The sequence below is a fragment of the Drosophila bipectinata genome, chromosome 4, assembly GCF_030179905.1.
Source record: "Drosophila bipectinata strain 14024-0381.07 chromosome 4, DbipHiC1v2, whole genome shotgun sequence".
In the NCBI taxonomy this organism is placed as follows: Eukaryota; Metazoa; Arthropoda; class Insecta; order Diptera; family Drosophilidae; genus Drosophila; species Drosophila bipectinata.
Genome location: NC_091740.1, coordinates 2,556,575 through 2,573,183, shown reverse-complemented (window position 1 = coordinate 2,573,183; position 16,609 = coordinate 2,556,575). Strand labels below are relative to the sequence as shown.

Here is a 16,609-nt window from a genome sequence, read left to right as displayed (position 1 = left end):
CCTAGCAAAATTAAATATTGTGTAGCCCAGCTATTCTAGATGGTGCCGACGTAAGCGAATTCAGAGACAAACAGCCTATTAATATTAATATTAGTTTGGTAGAAATATTAGAAGTATCTAGCATAAGCCTTTTTCAAAATTCTTACATTCTGCACTTTCGCATTAAATTTCCTAATCCTAAGCTCATATGTAAGAGAATAACAGTCTACCCGGTTCAACGCCATAATAGAATCCTGTGCATTGGCAAATATCACTTGAAGGCCAATCGCCGCAAGAAATCGAGTGCCGACGACGATGTAGAACGAGTGGGTCGCCGGGACGACGACCATTTTAAGGAGGGAGGAGTTAACATGCGCAGGCAGAATTTAAGAAAAGTGCCAAATTGCACACCGGATCCGGTGGCCCGCACGCGTAACGAAAGAGGTGCTGACTACGCATTCCAAGGGCAACTGTCGCGGACCGGCTCGGGCACTTGCGCAACAAGTTATCGTTGCTGGCCGGATACGGAATGCTGACACTGGAATTGGGCAACTGCGCCGCAGCCCAACGAAGGCTTCGAAGTAAGGGCCGGGTAGTATTTTAATATATTATTAAAAAGAACTCCGCAGCCTTAGCTCGCGTTATATTTTATTATATCTTTGTCAGTAACCAGACCCTAACGGGATTGAGTGAAACAAATGATTAATAAATAATATCTAAAAACTCACACACCAATAACTATTATTATTAACTTATACATATATACTTTATGGGATCAGAGATGTTTCCTCGTCTATGTTAGATACATATAAAACAACAATATACCCTTTTACTCTACAACAGTGGTCGGCACCCCAATACATTGATATGATTTTACCGCATTAGTGTTAGTAACGAATAGCAGAAAGTCGGCTTTGAGCATGACGTTTCACACATTTATACTGTGTGTGTGGCAGAGCTCGGGCCGAGAAATTTACTATGCCCCCGAGATAGGGCCGTGCCGACCTCTGCTCTACAAGTACCGGGATAAAAAGGGATTATGCCAAAAAGAACGGGTCGTCTAATCCAAAGTGCCACACATTAAACATATATAGGTATGTATGTTTGTATATGTTATAGCTAGACAAAAAAAAGTGAAACGAAAGGCATGATCTATTTTAAAAAATAAAATTTATGAATGAAATTAAATTTATAGGCGCGTAAAAACAACTAATACATAAAACATACATAATGCCAGTCCACATCAGATAAAAATTAAAGAATAATTAAGATTATTATAAATAATTTTATTTCACATATTTTATAAAACTTGTTTTCATTAACCTGAACAAATGCCCATGTCCCAGAAATATTCAAAGATTTCGGATGTCAAAAGCAAACATAAATTAGTGTTTACGTTTACGTTACGAATTCATAAAAAAAGTTATTGTTAAAGCGATTGTTGAGCTTAAACATTTTTGAGGAAATTTAACATCTGGTCGTCCCTACCTTTGTCCTTAAAAGAATTCAACAAGAATTTAATCAAAGCCACCCTGACGGCTTTATGAAATTATGAAATTATGAACCTTATGAAATTTGATCAGGGTGCCGACCACTGGTTTATAGTATACCAATAAACGAAATGGTAAAAAGAGTCTACTAGTTGTTTCCGTAGATGAAGGTCTCGCTGCAGCAACAGACACTTAAGAATAAGAAGGTGTGTTCAGAAAAAAATTTTGTTTTAAATAACCATAATGTCAATACTGTCAATAACTTAATGCGTTATATATTTTTATTTTAATTCTTATTTTAAATTTTTTAGGAACGGAAAAACCCGTTTACTTTTCTTTTCACTTGGACGAGAGCTGTCGTTTTGAATAGTAAAGGGTAAATATGAAATTGAACTCGGGACTACGTTACTTCTACTTTTTGTCAGAAAAAAATAGTTCACTTCAAAAAGTAAACACCAGTGCCGGCCTTCTTAATTTAAAATTTTCACAAGGGGAAGTGTTGAAGGAAATGTTTAATATTTAATATATGGCCCGTGGAAAATGTCGTCGTATGCAGACGTGTGTTTATGATTGTATTAATGAAAGATCTGATCAAGCACGGTCAATTACCCCCAACTTTACCGAAATCTTAAACGTAGCGACCGAGCTCTTGCTATCCTTCGCTACCATCGATGCCTCTGCAGTCAACGAGCGCACTGACTAGCACCGCAATTTCTTGACTGTACTATAAAGAAACTGTATCTGTATCAACAGCGCGTTTAACGACACGCTGTCAACGCGCGTCATCAGCTAGCAGGGCAAATATTAAATCCTCTGCCACTGCGCTGGACGAAAAACAGAACACAAAAAAAAACAGAACAAGAACAATTAAGCCGGCTGTGCAGACTGGTATGGAATCATCCAAATCAAAAGGAAGCTGAGCTCCCTAAATTCTTAACACAGCTGCAAGTCTTCAATATCCTGAACAGAGATAGAAAGCCGCAGCCAGTCTTTAGGGTTGAAAATAAGCCCTTGAAGAAATACGAAGTGCACCCACGGAAAATGCCCTTTCCAATGCTGCACTGCTCGCGGGAGCTGCTACTATCTGCATTTAATTTAATAAAGCAGCGGAAAACGGTCTTTATTTATTGATTATGACTGCAATATATTTTTTTCGAGTTATTTTTCGCATAATAAATTTTTTTTTTTTTTATCTTAAAATTGTTTTTTTTTAAATTTTTAAACACCATAAGCCTAGTACTCTGACGACGAAAATTCGTCGAAAAGTCACACGTGTGCTAGCGATATCGCTCTTTATTTGGCTACCGAGCTAGTGTGACCAAAAAATTAGGGAAAAGGGTAATACTGAACAACCGGCCAGGGGAAGATTTAAGGAATGCAGAGCGCCGAGATTCGAACGGGATTAATTCCGATGAAATCTAAATACAGTTGAATACAGTTGACTTTCAAGGGACCGACGATTTTACGTCGTTATATCCGGACGACGCTATAACCAACAGGAGCAATACAAAATTTTTTTTTTGTTTATTTTACGGTTGGCATGTTTGTAAAAGGTTTCTAAAATAAAACAAATTAATTTTTTTAATCAAAACAAAAATTTTTATAAATTTAATTTAATATTGCACATTGACAATGCCCCAGCAGCGTTGCTAACGCGATAGCTGAAACTTACAAAGAGCAGTGAGAGTGTAAGATCCTTCGTGTCGCTGCTAAGCACACAGGAAAGGGTGCCGATCATCTAAAAATACATACATTTCTTACAACGTCGTTTGATGTACATATTTCGCTGTACATATTTTTTCGGAACTTTGCAATATCCGGTTGAATTGTGAAAAATTTCGTCGTTATAAGCGGATTGTTGCTAAAAGCGGAAACGTTCTAAGCGGAGTTCCTTTCATATAAGTTTGTATGGGGACCAACCAAACCATCGAGTTTTCGACGCAATAACCGGCCGCTCTAAGCGGATTTGTTATTGCCGGATTCTACTGTAATTTTATTTATTTCTTTTATTATGGTTGGGATAATTAGATCTTTGTGAGTATTTGCATTAGATACGTAAAAAGGAGCTTTGTTAATTTGTCTCAAATTTTTTATTGGTAACGCTGTAGTATCTCAATATTTGAGGTACTAGCAGTTCTCCAGTGCTGTACAGCGTAAGGCCAAACAGACTTCAGTATAGATTTGTAGAGACGAATTTTGTTGTTCAAGGTAGTTATGCAATTCTTTGTACGTGGCATGACGGCCGTCTAGCATGTCTAGAGAATAGGTCCCAATACACTCTCTTGTGGGACGCCTGCATTAAAGTGAATTTGTGTTGAAGTGTTGCTTTTCTGTTTCGCGTAAAAACATCGTTTAGTTGGATATGAAATGATTTATAAATAATCCGGAGCGGGTAGCAGTATCTTTACTTTGTACAATAAACCATTGTGCCACACTCGCCTTAACGCTTTTTGAACATTAAAAAAGTCAGCTGTGCAGTATTTTTTGTTTTCAAAATCAGAATCTGTGCCATTAATGACTCTGTGGCATTGCTCAGGGGTCCCGTGGCCTCTCCTGGATCCGAATCGGTATTAGATCCGAAAGTATTTAGGAATGATGGAAAGTATGTCCAAAATAGCATTTTTTTATTTTTTTTTTCAAATAGCTACATTTATTTTAATAGTATTTTTTCAAAAATTTTTTAACAGATTAATATAATAAGAGGTTATGTGTAATGTGTGGGTTCGCGTGCTGTTGTTCAAACAGAACCTAGTTGCAAGATCTTTTGGAAAGTCCAAAGGATATACCTTGATATACCTTGAGGACGTATGGAGGGGAGTGAATGGCGTGCGCTTCTTGTGGTCTTAAACTAAGCTTGATAGATGGCTATGGTTGTTTTCACCTATCCATACTACACATGAACAAAATATATTTAAGTGCACTAGCTAGAGAATACATAAAGAAACCTGGATTAATGTACTACATAATGAAATTGAAAAACAAAAAAATAAGTCTCTTATGTTCAATATAACGTATTTTTAGCCCACCCGACCTTGAGGAGATCGACGACGTTTCATTCGTCCCACATCACAAGCCTATGCGATACTTATTGTGGTTCCAGATGTCTATTTTGAGTTCGGAGGTGGAAATGTTAGGGCCTTAAGCCTTCATGAAGTTCCAAATACTCAAAGAAAATTTCTTATAAACTTGACTAATTTTGCCAAATTAGGGATTTTTGTTTAAATATACATAGCTACATCTCCTTAACATTTATTTCGATTAATTTAATCATCTTCAATGTTTATAAATTTAATACATATATATAAGAAGAACTTTTAGTACCATTAGGTTAACGCTGAATAATTAAATTTGAATTACATTTTAATTCTATATTAGGTAATTTCGCGATATTATTAATTCACTTACATAAAAAATTTGACTTTTATGACTTACAAAAATTTACTGTTTTCGACACAAATATACATATGTTATTTCTTTCAGTGGTATCCCTTTAACGAAGTTCACCTCCGTTGAGCTCAAGGACAGGAATGACTAGGGATGCTTGCAATAATAACACAGTGCGACAAAAAAAGAAAAGTTGGAGAAACTTTTGAAGAGACCTAGTAGGAATTGTTCATTAGGTCGAGTATAGTATAAAACCATGTTTGAAATTTTTCATACACCCTCAAATCATGATTTATTTCGAAAAATCGGTTTTTCGAAAGTGTTTTGCTCTTAAAAATTCCTGAACGCGTAATTTTAGGCCGATTTTCATTTTTTGTACGTTTTTCAATAGTTAAATGTTGTAGCTTTTGAAAAAAAAATACATCTTTAATTTATTTAAACAGAAAGGATACAAATTTTACAAAAGAAACTGACATTTTTGATTTTTTGTCGTGTTTTTCGAACTTGGACGCCATTTTTTCGGTACAACTTCCAAGAAATGGTATCATTTTTGACACATATCAATATTGTCTCGTTAATTTTGAATAAAACGAGACCAATTTCATTTCGAAATTATGAAAATTGTTGATGTTATAACGCTTTTCCCAAAACAAGTCATATCCTCAGACTGTATTAGTATTCTGCATTCGGAACAGAGATCATCCGGGCCAATCAATCGGATGTCCTTACAACATATGTATGTATATACTCGTACATATATATACTTTCGCACTTTAAAAACTAAGATATATATATCGTTGTACACAAGAGTTTTGTTTTCGAAACAAGTCTAGGCAAATCGTACGTACTAGGTAGTGTTTAAATCTTAAATCAGAACTGGGATCGGGAAATGGGGCGTCTCGCTAGGATCCATTTCTTGTACCCAAAAAAATGGCGTCCAAGTTCGAAAAACACGACAAAAAATCAAAAATGTCAGTTTTTTTTGTAAAATTTGTATCCTTTCTGTTTAAATAAATTAAAGATGTATTTTTTTTTCAAAAGCTACAACGTTTAACTATTGAAAAACGTAAAAAAAAAACAAGAAAGGAAAGCTAACTTCGGGCGGAGCCGAAGTTTATATACCCTTGCAGTTAAAACCGGATATATATCGCAAACATCGGATATAGTTGGTCGATCCTTATGATTACATTATAATAAAACCAATTTACTAAAATACAAAATCTAAAAAAAGTCGCAAACTTCTATCTTCAAAAATACGAAAGTTGATATTTCTACCAAGTACCATTTCCGATCGTTCAGTTATATGGCAGCTATAGGATATAGTCGGCCGATCCTAATTAAATTTGGTAGGTCGGATCAACTGGCCAATAATAGAATCTGTATTAAGTTTCAGCTTTCTATCTTCAAAAACACGAAAGTAAGGTCATTTCCGATCGTTCTGTTATATGGCAGCTATAGGATATAGTCGGCCGATCCTTACGAAATTTGGCATGTCGTGATAATTTGCCAAAAATAGCTCTCATGTCAAATTTAAACTCTCTAACTCTAAAAACACCAAAGTTATACCATTTCCGATCAATCAGTTATATGGCAGCTATAGGATATAGTTGGCCGATCCGGGCCGTTCCGACTTATATACTGCGTGCAAAGGAAAGAAGGGTGTGTGCAAAGTTTCAAGACGATAGCTTCAAAACTGAGAGACTAGTTCGCGTAGAAACGGACAGACAGACGGACAGACGGACATGCTCAAATCAACTCAGGAGGTGATCCTGATCAAGAATATATATACTTTATAGGGTCGGAGATGTCTCCTTCACTGCGTTGCACACTTTTGGACAAAATTATAATACCCTCTGCAAGGGTATAACAAGAAAGAAAAGCTAGCTTCGGGCGGAGCCGAAGTTGATATACCCTTGCAGCTAAAACCGGATATATATCGCAAACATCGGATATAGTTGGCCGATCCTTATGATTACATCTTAATAAAACCAATTAATTACAATAAAAATCTAAAACAAGAAAGGAAAGCTAACTTCGGGCGGAGCCGAAGTTTATATACCCTTGCAGTTAAAACTGGATATATATCGCAAACATCGGATATAGTTGGCCGATCCTTATGATTACATCATAATAAAACCAATTAATTACAATAAAAAATCTAAAAAAAAGTCCCAAGCTTCTATCTTCAAAAATACGAAAGTTGATATTTCTACCAAATACCATTTCCGATCGACAGTTATATGGCAGCTATATGATATAGTCGGCCGATCCTAATGAAATTTGGTAGGTCGGATAAACTGACCAAAAATATAATCTGTAGCAAATTCCAGCTTTCTATCTTCAAAAACACGAAAGTTGGGTCATTTCCGATCGTTCAGTTATATGGCAGCTATAAGATATAGTCGGCCGATCCTTATAAAATTTGGCATGTCGTAATTTGTCGCCAAAAATAGCTCTCATGTTAAATTTGAAGTCTCTAAATTTAAAAACACCAAAGTTATACCATTTCCGATCAATCAGTTATATGGCAGCTATAGGATATAGTCGGCCGATCCCGGCCGTTCCGACTTATATACTGCGTGCAAAGGAAAGAAGGGTGTGTGCAAAGTTTTAAGACGATAGCTTCAAAACTGAGAGACTAGTTCGCGTAGAAACGGACAGACAGACAGACGGACAGACAGACGGACAGACAGACGGACAGACGGACAGACGGACAGACGGACATGCTCATATCAACTCAGGAGGTGATCCTGATCAAGAATATATATACTTTATAGGGTCGGAGATGTCTCCTTCACTGCGTTGCACACTTTTGGACAAAATTATAATACCCTCTGCAAGGGTATAAAAAAGTCCCAAGCTTCTATCTTCAAAAATACGAAAGTTGATATTTTTACCAAATACCCTTTCCGATCGTTCAGTTATATGTCAGCTATAAGATATAGTCAACCGATCGTTATGAAATTTGGTAGATCGGATTAACTGACCAAAAATATAATCTGTACCAAGTTCCAGCTTTCTATCATCAAAAACACGAAAGTTGGGTCATTTCCGATCGTTCAGTTATATGGCAGCTATAGGATATAGTCGGCCGATCCTTATGAAATTTGGTAGATCGGATTAACTGACCAAAAATATAATCTGTACCAAGTTCACGCTTTCTATCATCAAAAACACGAAAGTTGGGTCATTTCCGATCAATCAGTTATATGGCAGCTATAGGATATAGTCGGCCGATCCGGGCCGTTCCGACTTATATACTGCGTGCAAAGGAAAGAAGGGTGTGTGCAAAGTTTCAAGTCGATAGCTTTAAAACTGAGAGACTAGTTTGCGTAGAAACAGACAGACGGACAGACGGACATGCTCATATCAACTCAGGAGGTGATCCTGATCAAGAATATATATACTTTATAGGGTCGGAGATGTCTCCTTCACTGCGTTGCACACTTTTGGACAAAATTATAATACCCTCTGCAAGGGTATAATGAAAATCGGCCTAAAATTACGCGTTCAGGAATTTTTAAGAGCAAAACACTTTCGAAAAACCGTTTTTTCGAAATAAATCAAGATTTGAGGGTGTATGAAAAATTTCAAACATGGTTTTATACTATACTCGACCTAATGAACAATTCCTACTAGGTCTCTTCAAAAGTTCCAAATCACTGTCGCACTGTGTAATTAATGTAAATATTATAGTACAATAAAATTGTACTATGGCCAAGCATGGCCATGTTCGAATATTTTCGCAAAGCTATTTCATAGTTCAATTAGGTTACAATACTTTCTTTCAAGGATATCCTTGAACCAATCGAAAAATCCGGCTCATCGAAAAATTCTGACTCGGTTGGGTCTTTAGGATCTTCAAGGAGCTCAGATAAGTGGCTCTTGAATGGCAGTCCCTTTTTGTAGACCTGCTCTCTCTTAAGCTCTTCCAGAAAACACTCCCGCTTTCTACAAATTTCGCGAAGCCGTGACATTGAACTAATAGAGATATTTAAGATCTCGTGCCTTATCTCGGGTTTAAATTTCGGCGAAGCATTTCTATTAACTCCCTCTCCTCCATTTGATCCTCTAAGCCAGGGGTGCCCAAGCTCAGCATTCGGCAGAGCAAACTCCAATACTAATTCAAAAAATCACCAATACATTGGAGCGAGAAATTTTTTTTCAAGCCATGTCGGTATACTAAAAAAAATTATAGTACCATTTCCAATCAAAAAATTTACGATGAAAAAAAATATAAATGAAATAAAATCTAACAAGAAAGGAATGCTAACTTCGGGCGGAGCCGAAGTTTATATACCCTTGCAGTTAAAACCGGATATATATCGCAAACATCGGATATAGTTGGCCGATCCTTATGGGAATAGGAATATATAATCCAATTTATTACAATACAAAATCTAAAAAAAGTCCCAAACTTCTATCTTCAAAAATACGAAAGTTGATATTTCTACCAAATACCATTTCCGATCGTTCAGTTATATGGCAGCTATAGGATATAGTCGGCCGATCCTAATGAAATTTGGTAGGTCGGATTAACTGACCAAAAATATAATCTGTACCAAGTTCACGCTTTCTATCTTCAAAAACACGAAAGTTGGGTCATTTCCGATCGTTCAGTTATATGGCAGCTATAGGATATAGTCGGCCGATCCTTACGAAATTTGGCATGTCGTGATAATTTGCCAAAAATAGCTCTCATGTCAAATTTGACTCTGTAACTCTCTAACTCTAAAAACACCAAAGTTATACCATTTCCGATCAATCAGTTATATGGCAGCTATATGATATAGTCGGCCGATCCGGGCCGTTCCGACTTATATACTGCGTGCAAAGGAAAGAAGGGTGTGTGCAAAGTTTCAAGTCGATAGCTTTAAAACTGAGAGACTAGTTTGCGTAGAAACAGACAGACGGACAGACAGACGGACAGACAGACGGACAGACGGACAGACGGACATGCTTATATCAACTCAGGAGGTGATCCTGATCAAGAATATATATACTTTATAGGGTCGGAAATGTCTCCTTCACTGCGTTGCACACTTTTGACCAAAATTATAATACCCTCTGCAAGGGTATAAAAATGAAATATAAAAAAAAAAAAACATAAGAAAATAAATAAAAAAAAAATTAAAAATTACTATTTACATTCTTATTTCAATATCTCAACATATCAACATGTTATCTTAGTAAGTGATAATTTTAACAATGCTTCTAAATGAGAATTCGTTAGTCGAGATCTGTTTTAAATTCTTATAAGTTTTAAAGTTGAAAAGGCGCTTTCGCAAATGTAGGTACTGCCAAACATTGAGTATATTCGTAAGATTTCATTATGCAACAATGGATTTTTATGATAATCGATTTTCTTTCAAAATTCGATTCCGGTTGGTGTGTTTATTTTTAAACTAATATTACATTGAAAATCGCAAAACTCCATTTGTAGTTCTGGTGCTTGATCGTATATGGTGCATGTCATTGGGGAATACAAAATTTGAAATTTTTTTTATTAGTTCAAAATCTTTAAACCTGTTTTCAAATTTATTTTTCAAATCATTTAAATTTATTTCAAATGTATTAAAAAGCAAAAACCAAAATATTAAATTCTATAAAAAAATCTTTTTTAGGCAAGGAAAATGAAACAATCTTTCTAAATTTAAATCAAAAATAAAAATATCCATTTTTTTAGAAATCCCCCCTCAATTAAACTAATCAAATCAAAAATAAATTTGTTTTGACCTTGAAGCGAAGAATTAAGGCGATTCATGTGTGATGTTATGTTCGTTAAAAACGCTAAATTAATATTAAATTCTTAAGATTTTATTTCACTGACCATATCCAGTTTTTCAATCTCCATAAACTCTGTCACTTCTTTTCTTAAATCAAAAAACCTTTTTAAATATTTCTTCATGCTGAGCCATCTAACTTGGGTATACATTGCTAAATCACCATATTCACTTTCACATTCGTCAAAAAACATTTTCTATTTCCTATGGGTAAGGGACTTGTGCCCACCTCTTTTATTCACAATTTTAGTGACCACATCCATTATCCTTTCAGGACCAAGAAGCACAATGCTTCTTGGTGTAAAATGCAGTTGAATGAAGGCACTTGTATTCCGTTTTTAATTAGTTGGCCAACAAAACCATATTCCCTATCAAGCATTTTTGGAGCCCCATCTGTACAAACAGAAGCAAATTTATTAGACTCGGCTTTAAGGTTAATCTTTCCGGTTATTGCATTGAAAATATCAATGCCTCTTGTTTTTTCTAACAGCGGAAACAGACGTAGAACCTCTTCGTAAACATTAAAAAATTGATCAACAATTCTTATAACTAATATTAATTGGCTTACATCCAAAATATCGCATGTTTCATCCAGAGATAACGAAAAAAATGAGCAAAAATTAAGTTTATCTTTTAAAAGTCCATCCAAGTATTTGCTAAGATCTTCAATTCGCTTAGATTTTAAGCAATTTGTAAACTGGCTATATAGCATGCTTTCAGCGACGTATATTGGAATTCATCAAACTTTATTTTTATCATTTGATTACTAACTATAGAATATAACTAGAATTATTTTCAATATGCTTAATTGTTTTTTGAGCCTCAGAAACCAAAAACTGTTCAAGAAGTATTTTGTACTGCGCTACCACATCGTCATCTGATTCAGAAAATGTACGGCCGATCTCCCAGTCTTGCGAAGCCCCAACATAATGGCAGGCACCTATGCGGACGATACCGCCTTCCCGACCGCTACTGACAACGATGCAAAGGCAGGTGCTGTCATGCAGGAGCAACTAGATCTTCTCGGCAATTGGCAAAGAGGGTGCAACATTCAAGTGAATAACGATAAATCCACCGGCCAATCTCCGTCCAGGAAATTGCCCACCGGTCCATCTCAACAGCTCCCCCATCCCGCAGGTAGAAAGTCCAAGATATCTGGGCTACACAGGAGGGGCGCTAGACAGGAGGCTTGCTTTGAAGTCTCACCTAGTCAAAAAGCGAAAGCAGTGTGAAGTAAGAAAAGGCAGACTATTGGTGTAGTGTCTCCTGATGTAGTGGATAGCCATGTAGTGTTATTTAGAAGATGTTTGTTGACAAAGGAGCAGACGTCGGCCTGCTCCGATCGATCTTCATTGAATGAATTCTGTTCACTGTGAAGCAGTGAGCAGCGCTTACATCATTTTGTTTTCGCTTACTTTGTACAGCAACTGGAACATTGCTGGCTAGCTGAGGGAATCATGCGCGCACCTTCTGGGCGATCCTTGTTGGATCGCTTGAAGCGAAGGTGTTGCAGCCTTATTCATATGTATTTATATACTTGTACATGCTATAGCTCCCTTCTTTAACTTAAAAATAACGAAATATATGTAGTTATTTTAAGTATTAAACGCTAAGTATTGAACGGACGACGCTATAACCAACAGGAGCAATACAAAATTTTTTTTTTTGTTTATTTTACGGTTGGCATGTTTGTAAAAGGTTTCTAAAATAAAACCAATTAATTTTTTTAATCAAAACAAAAATTTTTATAAATTTAATTTAATATTGCACATTGACAATCTCCCAGCAGCGTTGCTAACGCGATAGCTGAAACTTACAAAGAGTAGTGAGAGTGTAAGATCCTTCGTGTCGCTGCTAAGCACACAGGAAAGGGTGCCGATCATCTAAAAATACATACATTTCTTACAACGTCGTTTGATGTACATATTTCGCTGTACATATTTTTTCGGAACTTTGCAATATCCGGTTGAATTGTGAAAAATTTCGTCGTTATAAGCGGATTGTCGCTAAAAGCGGAAACGTTCTAAGCGGAGTTCCTTTCATATAAGTTTGTATGGGGACCAACCAAACCATCGAGTTTTCGACGCAATAACCGGCCGCTCTAAGCGGATTTGTTATTGCCGGATTCTACTGTAATTTTATTTATTTCTTTTATTATGGTTGGGATAATTAGATCTTTGTGAGTATTTGCATTAGATACGTAAAAAGGAGCATTGTTAATTTGTCTCAAATTTTTTATTGGTAACGCTGTAGTATCTCAATATTTGAGGTACTAGCAGTTCTCCAGTGCTGTACAGCGTAAGGCCAAACAGACTTCAGTATAGATTTGTAGAGACGAATTTTGTTGTTCAAGGTAGTTATGCAATTCTTTGTACGTGGCATGACGGCCGTCTAGCATGTCTAGAGAATAGGTCCCAATACACTCTCTTGTGGGACGCCTGCATTAAAGTGAATTTGTGTTGAAGTGTTGCTTTTCTGTTTCGCGTAAAAACATCGTTCAGTTGGATATGAAATGATTTATAAATAATCCGGAGCGGGTAGCAGTATCTTTACTTTGTACAATAAACCATTGTGCCACACTCGCCTTAACGCTTTTTGAACATTAAAAAAGTCAGCTGTGCAGTATTTTTTGTTTTCAAAATCAGAATCTGTGCCATTAATGACTCTGTGGCATTGCTCAGGGGTCCCGTGGCCTCTCCTGGATCCGAATCGGTATTAGATCCGAAAATATTTAGGAATGATGGAAAGTATGTCCAAAATAGCATTTTTATACCCTTGCAGAGGGTATTATAATTTTGGTCAAAAGTGTGCAACGCAGTAAAGGAGACATCTCCGACCCTATAAAGTATATATATTCTTGATCAGGATCACCTCCTGAGTTGATATGAGCATGTCCGTCTGTCCGTCTGTCCGTCTGTCTGTCCGTCTGTCTGTTTCTACGCAAACTAGTCTCTCAGTTTGAGAGACGTCTTGAAATCGGAAATGGTATAACTTCGGTGTTTTTAGTGTTAGAGAGTTCAAATTTGACAAGAGAGCTATTTTTGGCAAAATATTACGACATGTCAAATTTCATAAGGATCGGCCGACTATATCCTATAGCTGCCATATAACTGAACGATCGGAAATGACCCAACTTTCGTGTTTTTGAAGATAGAAAGCTGGAATTTAATACAGATTCTATTTTTGGTCAGTTGATCCAACCTATCAAATTTCATTAGGATCGGCCGACTATATCCCATAGCTGCCATATAACTGAACGATCGGAAATGGTTTTTGGTAGAAATATCAACTTTCGTATTTTTGAAGATAGAAGTTTGGGACTTTTTTTAGATTTTGTATTGTAATAAATTCGAATATATATTCCTATTCCCATAAGGATCGGCCAACTATATCCGATGTTTGCGATATATATCCGGTTTTAACTGCAAGGGTATATAAACTTCGGCTCCGCCCGAAGTTAGCTTTCCTTTCTTGTTTTTTTTTTTCAAATAGCTACATTTATTTTAATAGTATTTTTTCAAAAAACTTTTAACAGATTAATATAATAAGAGGTTATGTGTAATGTGTGGGTGCGCGTGCTGTTGTTCAAACAGAACCTAGTTGCAAGATCTTTTGGAAGGTCCAAAGGATATACCTTGATATACCTTGAGGACGTATGGAGGGGAGTGAATGGCGTGCGCTTCTTGTGGTCTTAAACTAAGCTTGATAGATGGCTATGGTTGTTTTCACCTATCCATACTACACATGAAAAAAATATATTTAAGTGCACTAGCTAGAGAATACATAAAGAAACCTGGATTAATGTACTACATAATGAAATTGAAAAACAAAAAAATAAGTCTCTTATGTTCAATATAACGTATTTTTAGCCCACCCGACCTTGAGGAGATCGACGACGTTTCATTCGTCCCACATCACAAGCCTATGCGATACTTATTGTGGTTCCAGATGTCTATTTTGAGTTCGGAGGTGGAAATGTTAGGGCCTTAAGCCTTCATGAAGTTCCAAATACTCAAAGAAAATTTCTTATAAACTTGACTAATTTTGCCAAATTAGGGATTTTTGTTTAAATATACATAGCTACATCTCCTTAACATTTATTTCGATTAATTTAATCATCTTCAATGTTTATAAATTTAATACATATATATAAGAAGAACTTTTAGTACCATTAGGTTAACGCTGAATAATTAAATTTGAATTACATTTTAATTCTATATTAGGTAATTTCGCGATATTATTAATTCACTTACATAAAAAATTTGACTTTTATGACTTACAAAAATTTACTGTTTTCGACACAAATATACATATGTTATTTCTTTCAGTGGTATCCCTTTAACGAAGTTCACCTCCGTTGAGCTCAAGGACAGGAATGACTAGGGATGTTTGCAATAATAACACAGTGCGACAAAAAAAGAAAAGTTGGAGAAACTTTTGAAGAGACCTAGTAGGAATTGTTCATTAGGTCGAGTATAGTATAAAACCATGTTTGAAATTTTTCATACACCCTTAAATCTTGATTTATTTCGAAAAATCGGTTTTTCGAAAGTGTTTTGCTCTTAAAAATTCCTGAACGCGTAATTTTAGGCCGATTTTCATTTTTTTTACGTTTTTCAATAGTTAAATATTGTAGCTTTTGAAAAAAATACATCTTTAATTTATTTAAACAGAAAGGATACAAATTTTACAAAAAAAACTGACATTTTTGATTTTTTGTCGTGTTTTTCGAACTTGGACGCCATTTTTTCGGTACAACTTCCAAGAAATGGTATCATTTTTGACACATATCAATATTGTCTCGTTAATTTTGAATAAAACGAGACCAATTTCATTTCGAAATTATGAAAATTGTTGATGTTATAACGCTTTTCCCAAAACAAGTCATATCCTCAGACTGTATTAGTATTCTGCATTCGGAACAGAGATCATCCGGGCCAATCAATCGGATGTCCTTACAACATATGTATGTATATACTCGTACATATATATACTTTCGCACTTTAAAAACTAAGATATATATATCGTTGTACACAAGAGTTTTGTTTTCGAAACAAGTCTAGGCAAATCGTACGTACTAGGTAGTGTTTAAATCTTAAATCAGAACTGGGATCGGGAAATGGGGCGTCTCGCTAGGATCCATTTCTTGTACCCAAAAAAATGGCGTCCAAGTTCGAAAAACACGACAAAAAATCAAAAATGTCAGTTTTTTTTGTAAAATTTGTATCCTTTCTGTTTAAATAAATTAAAGATGTATTTTTTTTTCAAAAGCTACAACGTTTAACTATTGAAAAACGTAAAAAAAAAAACAAGAAAGGAAAGCTAACTTCGGGCGGAGCCGAAGTTTATATACCCTTGCAGTTAAAACCGGATATATATCGCAAACATCGGATATAGTTGGTCGATCCTTATGATTACATTATAATAAAACCAATTTACTAAAATACAAAATCTAAAAAAAGTCGCAAACTTCTATCTTCAAAAATACGAAAGTTGATATTTCTACCAAGTACCATTTCCGATCGTTCAGTTATATGGCAGCTATAGGATATAGTCGGCCGATCCTAATTAAATTTGGTAGGTCGGATCAACTGGCCAATAATAGAATCTGTATTAAGTTTCAGCTTTCTATCTTCAAAAACACGAAAGTAAGGTCATTTCCGATCGTTCAGTTATATGGCAGCTATAAGATATAGTCGGCCGATCCTTATGAAATTTGGCATGTCGTGATAATTTGCCAAAAATAGCTCTCGTGTCAAATTTGAACTCTCTTACTATAAAAACACCAAAGTTATACCATTTCCGATCAATCAGTTATATGGCAGCTATAGGATATAGTTGGCCGATCCGGGCCGTTCCGACTTATATACTGCGTGCAAAGGAAAGAAGGGTGTGTGCAAAGTTTCAAGTCGATAGCTTTAAAACTGAGAGACTAGTTTGCGTAGAAACAGACAGACGGACAGACGGACAGAC

At 35.8% G+C, this 16,609-nt stretch overlaps 1 protein-coding gene and 1 long non-coding RNA gene across 5 annotated transcripts in view; both read left to right on the top strand.

Moving 5' to 3' along the window:
• Window positions 1–16,609, top strand: part of Ekar (Eye-enriched kainate receptor) — a 648,003-nt gene that overhangs the window by 157,049 nt on the left and 474,345 nt on the right. The gene's annotated exons all lie outside the window — the stretch shown is intronic.
• Window positions 944–2,626, top strand: LOC138926866 (uncharacterized). 2 transcript variants are annotated; one of them, XR_011443548.1, is made up of 3 exons: window positions 944–1,073; window positions 1,563–1,675; window positions 1,781–2,626. It is a non-coding gene; the product is annotated as an uncharacterized lncRNA (long non-coding RNA). The 2 variants fall into 2 exon arrangements; XR_011443549.1 differs by having other exon boundaries at window positions 1,326–1,675.